Source organism: Artibeus jamaicensis, unplaced genomic scaffold, assembly GCF_021234435.1.
Source record: "Artibeus jamaicensis isolate MK-2021 breed Jamaican fruit bat unplaced genomic scaffold, CSHL_Jam_final scaffold_1019, whole genome shotgun sequence".
NCBI classification, from domain to species: Eukaryota; Metazoa; Chordata; class Mammalia; order Chiroptera; family Phyllostomidae; genus Artibeus; species Artibeus jamaicensis.
The window spans coordinates 22,052,977-22,059,054 of NW_026522025.1; the positions used below are offsets into that span (position 1 = coordinate 22,052,977).

General features: G+C 46.5%; 1 pseudogene; it reads right to left on the reverse strand.

Annotated features, from left to right (window-relative positions):
• LOC119040015 (keratin, type I cytoskeletal 18-like) overlaps window positions 1-5,216 on the reverse strand; it is a 72,763-nt pseudogene extending 67,547 nt beyond the window's left edge.
• Between the last annotated feature and the right edge of the window lie 862 nt (window positions 5,217-6,078).

The following is a 6,078-nucleotide window of genomic DNA, read 5'->3' on the forward strand; positions in this document are numbered from 1 at the left end:
CCAGTCTTTATTGGGTTTCTCAGCATGTTACATGGTGGTCCTCATTTACTATGCATAGGTTGCTTTAGGTGGTTACCTTTTACAGAAAACAAAGGAGAGGATGATGGTAGTCACATCACAGAAGAAGGATATTTGCAAATGAAAAGGCAAAAGTGGTTGAACCAGTTACACTGGTCCTAGGAAGGTTTAGCATGGATTTTAGGTAGTTACTTTGCAGTAAATGTTTGCCACTGGGGGCTGAGCCCACCCACACAGAATGGTCTCCTATATATCCCCCCTTGTTTTTAGTTAGGACCACTATAGATCCCACAAAGCTTGTTACTTGCTGGTCTCTCACACAACGCTGGGAAAATAATTCGCAAGTATATCACAGTACACAGAGCATCATTATAATCTGTAAGCAACCAGTGGTTCCAAAAACCCACTCTCAGATTAAGCCCATCAATCACTATCGGGCAGTAATGATCAAATAGATAACATTTAAAGAACTCTGAGGGACTATTTTGAGTTAGTGTCAAATAGCTAAAGTGCCGCAAAATTTTGGGGAAACAAACTCATTTCAGGCTTGGACCCTTATCATTTAAATTGAGTGTATTAGCAAAGCAGGTTTCATAGGATTTTATGCTTTCTTTCTTAGGCCTGATTGCCCCAGGGAACCTGCACTTTCCAGCACAGGGCCACACCCACCTCTGGCATGGTGTCAGGCTTAGGTGGAGCAGGGAAAGTAAGGCAGCCAAGAGATTAGGAGACTTCTCTCAGACAGAAGGAGGACTCTGGCTATATTAAAGTCGAGGGGTGAGGGTCCATCACCCCTTTTGCTATAACCCCCCAAGTCTTTCCCTGAGGGTCTCCATGTGATCATGACTGTCTTAAGTCGCCCCTCCCTTGAGGGATCTTACCCATCATAGGCTAACCGGCCAAGCATTGGGGGCCAGGCAGGGTCAAGTAAAGTGGGCAGAGATAAGCTTTGCCTCCTCAGTGGCTCAGGCCCTCATGGCAGAACAGACCCAGATGAAACAGGTTCCTTGGGCTCTTACTCAGCCTTAGCCACAGGGGGTTACAGCTTCCGAAACCAGGCAGGGCAGTTCCCAACATCTAATCTCCCCCTTTTTTATTGTAAATGCAATTGTAGCTTTTAAGCCTGTGAAACCTACTATTTGCTGTTCCCAAATATGCTCTCAAGAAAACAACCTCTATATGTATCATAAAGCACAAATAAGGGTTAAAACAAAGGGGAATTCAAGGGCTACTAGGACCCAAATTTGTAAATTCAGTCCATTGAAACAGTTTTGAGGGTTCACCATTGAACGTTATGGGGCACCGAGGGGTTGTTGCCCTCTGCAGGAGGCTCTTGAGCCTCGGCCTCTGTCACTGGGGGGCAGGCCCCATCCTTCCCCATTGGTGGACCCAGGCCCATGAGTGATGGTGTGAGTGTCCATTTTCCTTCTGGTTGTCCAGGGTCAGCTGGGCCCTCTGGTCTGTCAGTCAATGGGTTCTCGGCTCCAGGTAGAAGAGCTTGGTATCTGTCCCGCTCGTGATAAGGCTTAACTCTTTTGGCTGGTAGCCAGATGGAAAGTGTACCTGTATGGATGGAAACACAAGCATACCTTTATCCCCTGGGTTAAGAGGTTTACAGGGCTTTGCCAAGAGCTATCTCAAAGCAATCTCTATAAAACTTGAGGATAAGATGACTTTGGCTTTTTCTTCTGAAAATGTTCCTTAATTGAAGTACAAAGTGATTCATCACAATTTAGAAAATTATAGGTAAACAGGGCTAGCATGATCAAATTTTGGGGGGAAGGACTCATGACTCCCCCTTTTTATGTTTTTTAAGAATATTTATAAAAGTATGATGAGCCCATTCTACAATTGTCTGACTGGTTGGATCATAAGGTATTCCTGTTTGATGCTGAATATTCCAATGCTGAAGGAATGTTTGAGTAGAATGGGCAAGATATCCTGGACCAGTATCAGTTTTAATTTGCTGAGACTGTCCTAAATGACTAAAGGCCTCAAGCCAATGGGCTTGTGTATTTCTAGCAGATCCTCCTGTTAAAGCAGATGCATGTAGGGCACCAGAGTAAGTATCAATAGAAATATGAATGTATTTGAATTTTCTAAGGGGAGAGTAATGAGCGACATCTGTTTGCCAAATTATTTGAGAACTTAGTCCTTCAGTATTAACTCCTGTAAATGGGGGTGCTTTGCTAAGGGCTTGGAAAGACAGGCCCCCTGCTCTTTCTGCAAGGTGCAATGAGTTTAAGCAGCAAGTTAATGGCCCTGTTGTTCTCAGGACCTGGTAGCTCCCAGGTTCATGTTACCAAACAAGAGGTCCAAGGGAGGGGAAATACAATATTTGGGCCACCTAGGGATGCCAGAAACTGCTATACAACAGGGGCCCCTCCCCAAAACAAAATACTAAAATCTACTGGGCTCTTCTGTCCGCCACCAATTGGAAAGGCATCTCTCAATGCCAGAGATTTGTGAAAAGGAAACAAAATGTTTATTTAATGCTATTCAGGCCTAACGCCTCCACTAAAATAGCAAAGTCCTTTAGGGTATACACCTACACCCACACACGCTCCCTTCTCCCACTGTCCCAACTCCGGGTACCATAAATCAGGAAAAGAGCACAGGTCTGTGTTGCAGGCCACTGGCACCATCAGCTGTGTCACCATGCAGGCAGGATCTTTCTCTAGTTAATCCAAAGTACTGTGGTACCCTCTCATTGTCCACTGGCAAGAGTTCTTTGTACCCAGTTCCAGTCAAAGTCTCTCCTGCTTTCCAGGCCACGCGGCCAGAGGGGGCACCCCAAAGCCGTGTGGGCCTCTTCTACCAAAGCTGCAGGGGTTCATGCTCTACCAAAAGCATGTGGCTTTTGTTATATCCACCGGATTTGAGAATAATTTTCTAAGACCTTTCAGGGTTTTGATCTTATTTTATTGGCCAAGCTTAATCTGAGCAGGGGCAAACTCTTGGGGTGTCCGGAGACACGGTGCCCAAAAGGGCTGCAGATGAAAGACACGCCGAGTGCTTACAGCTAAGTCCTTATATAGAGACGAGCAAGCAAGCGTTAGCGTTGAACAGAAGCAGACATGGCAGTTAGCTATTTGCTGACAGAGACCTCTCTAGGGAACAGGGTGGGGTTTCAAAATTCAAAACTAAACAGATTACAATCAGCCTGTTTTGCTGTGGTCAGGCTATGTTCTCAATTTCCCAGATCTCAACAGCTTTCTTCTTCACCTGGCTGCAGGGATCTCCATTCTGGCAAAGCTGCGTGCTTTTCCCTTTCACCTGGGCAGTTATCCCCTCATGTCCTGGAGCCCATCTTTTCCAAGCTCTCATGCAGGTGCTCTCACTCAGGGACTCAGCCCCTAGTTCCATCCCGGGTAGAAGCCACTCCCTTGTCCCTGGCTCCAAACTTGGCCACAGCTATTTAACATATCTATGAAACCAGGTAAAGGTTATAGATATGTTAAATAATTATTCTAGAGGTTAGCTGCAAAACTATTGCTATGCAAAACAGCTTTCAATGGTTCTGGTCCATTTGTCTCTTTCCCCTGGGGGTGGGGTGGTGAGGACATCTTATATGTCTCTCCAATATTCCTATACACTTTGAATTCTGGACACCATTCCAAATCTTTTTTTGCCCCCCCTCCCACTGGCTGCACTCTGTATCAGACTGACTAACCATTCGTTTTGGGAGAATCGCCAGTTCTTCCCCAAGAAAACAATCAGTGTTTACAGGTACTGAGTTAAAAAGCGGTACTTAGTCTTCCGTGGAGAAGGGCTAGTTCTCCCCGGGAGACAGGACACCTATATTTCAGTTTTACCATAAAGGTCATGGCTCTGGCATAAACAAGGAGGATTCTTAATATTTCTTCAACATGTCACACACCCATCCCACTTATAGCATGCTTTATATCAACGAATTTATTAACACATTCACAACTTTCAGAAACAGTTTTTTCTCTACTGGCAAATACATTTACTTTTTTAATTGGAGTTTTGACCTGCTTCGTTTGTGACCTGGGCTGCTTCACCCCTCCTTCGGCAACCTGGTGGCTCCCCGCTCTTGGGAAGTCACCATGTTGATGCCAAACTTAGTGCGGACGTCGGATCTGCATAGCGCAGTGCAGCCCAGAATTCCTGAGCTCAAATGATCCTCCTGCCTCAGCCTCCTGAGTAGCTGGGACTACAGGCAGGTGCCACCGCACCCTGCTGTTTGCAACTGCGCTGGCCTGTCCTGGTGCGAGGAAGGTCACCCTCAGCACACACTGCACTGGGGAAAAGGAAGGTGAGGGAAACCAATCTGCCCTCCGCACTGCTGCCTGAACTGGGCAGAAAGACCCAGCCCCAACTTGACTCACTGTGAGCATCCACGCCGGTACTACGAACTCTCATGCACACCTGCACCTCTGCCCAGCCCACCCCGCGGGCCATTAGACTCGGGGCCCCTGGTGGGAACCAAGAGAAGGGCCCAGCTAGTGCACTTCGGTCCCTTCTGTTCCATACTTCCAAAATGTAAAGATCCCTTATCTAGGAGACATTCAGCAGCTCCCAAATGCTGCTGAACCTAAAACATTGCTCTTGTTCTTTAGAGAGCCCCTTGCCCATGGTTGAGGATTCATAGAAATCTTCAGATAAATTTTTTAACAAATAAAAGAACCTTTTCTGAAATCCCTCCCACCACAAGCACAGTGATTACAAAATCAGTCCCAATTTTGCCTTTTCTCTACTTGCACCTTGAAATCTTTATGTAGGCGGATGGAGGGAAAAGGCAAAACTGAGGGGGTTGAAAGAGGCAGCTTAAAAGAATTTGCTGAGATGCCTGTAAACTGTCCTGTAACTAGTCGATGTTTTTAAAGCCAACTAGAGGGAAAATCTTTGCTCTTTCTCCTAGGCGCAGACCTAGTTTGGGGTTGCCTTCTGGCAAAAGCTTGGGAGATGGAGCAAGTCTCCTGCTTACTAAAGAAGGTAAGTTGCAAAGTTGTTCCAAGAGAGGGTGACGTAGGAAAAAAACCCTTATCCTCTGAAATCCAACATACCCTATGAAATTACCAAACATCACTGGGGTCACCGGCCCTTACCTGGGCTAATGAGCATGTATTCCAACCAAGTGGGTGTGTCAACACAATGGCAATGGCTTGTGGCCTCAGGGTCCCTGTTCGTGGGTACCAGCTGATTAGGACACTGGCCTGCAGTGTCTGAGTCATTATCGATGAAATGAGACATTCACATGGACTACTGATTCTGGTGGAGGAAAAGGGACAGCAAGGCTTTTCTCTCAAGGGGAGCAAAAGCCACGGCCCTTGCCATGACCAGCTTTTATTGGGCTTCTGGGCACATTACAGGATGGTCCTCATTTACTATGCACAGGTTTGCTTTAGGTGATTACCTTTTACAGAAAACAAAGGAGCCAATGCCACTAATCACCTCACAGAAGAGGAATATTTGCAAATGAAAAGAGCAAAAGTGATTGAACCAGTTACACTAGTCCTAGTGTAGGAGGGTGCAGCCAGGGACCATCAAAAGGATTTGTGATGGGGTCCAGAACTCAAGGTGTCCAGGAAGTGTTAAAAATATGGGCTGCAGAGGGCAGTGGGGAGGGCTGTGGTTTGGGGGAGGGAGAGGGAGAAAAGGCAGAAAACTGTACTTGAACAACAATAAAAATTGTTTTAAAACAATAGGGGCTGTCCTCACCCCCACAAATCTGAGCTGAGGAGTGGGATACCTGGAGCAGGGCCATTGAGTTTTTTGCATAGATTTCACAGATAACCTCTAGCATGGTCATTTTACATATCTATAACCTTTAACTGGTTTCATAGATATGTTAAATAGCTGTGGCCATGCTTTGAGCCAGGGAGGATGAAAGTGACTTCCACCCAAGATGAAACTGGGAGGCAACTCCCCAGATCCACCCCCCACCACTGTGCCTGAGTGAGAGCTTGGAGATGATTGGCTCCACGCCGGGGGACCACACATGCCCAGACTTACTAAGGCAGCCCAGTAAATCTGGAAGGATATGGGAGTCCCGGCAAGTGTAGCCAATTGTGGGAGGAGTCAGAAATGGGGCTG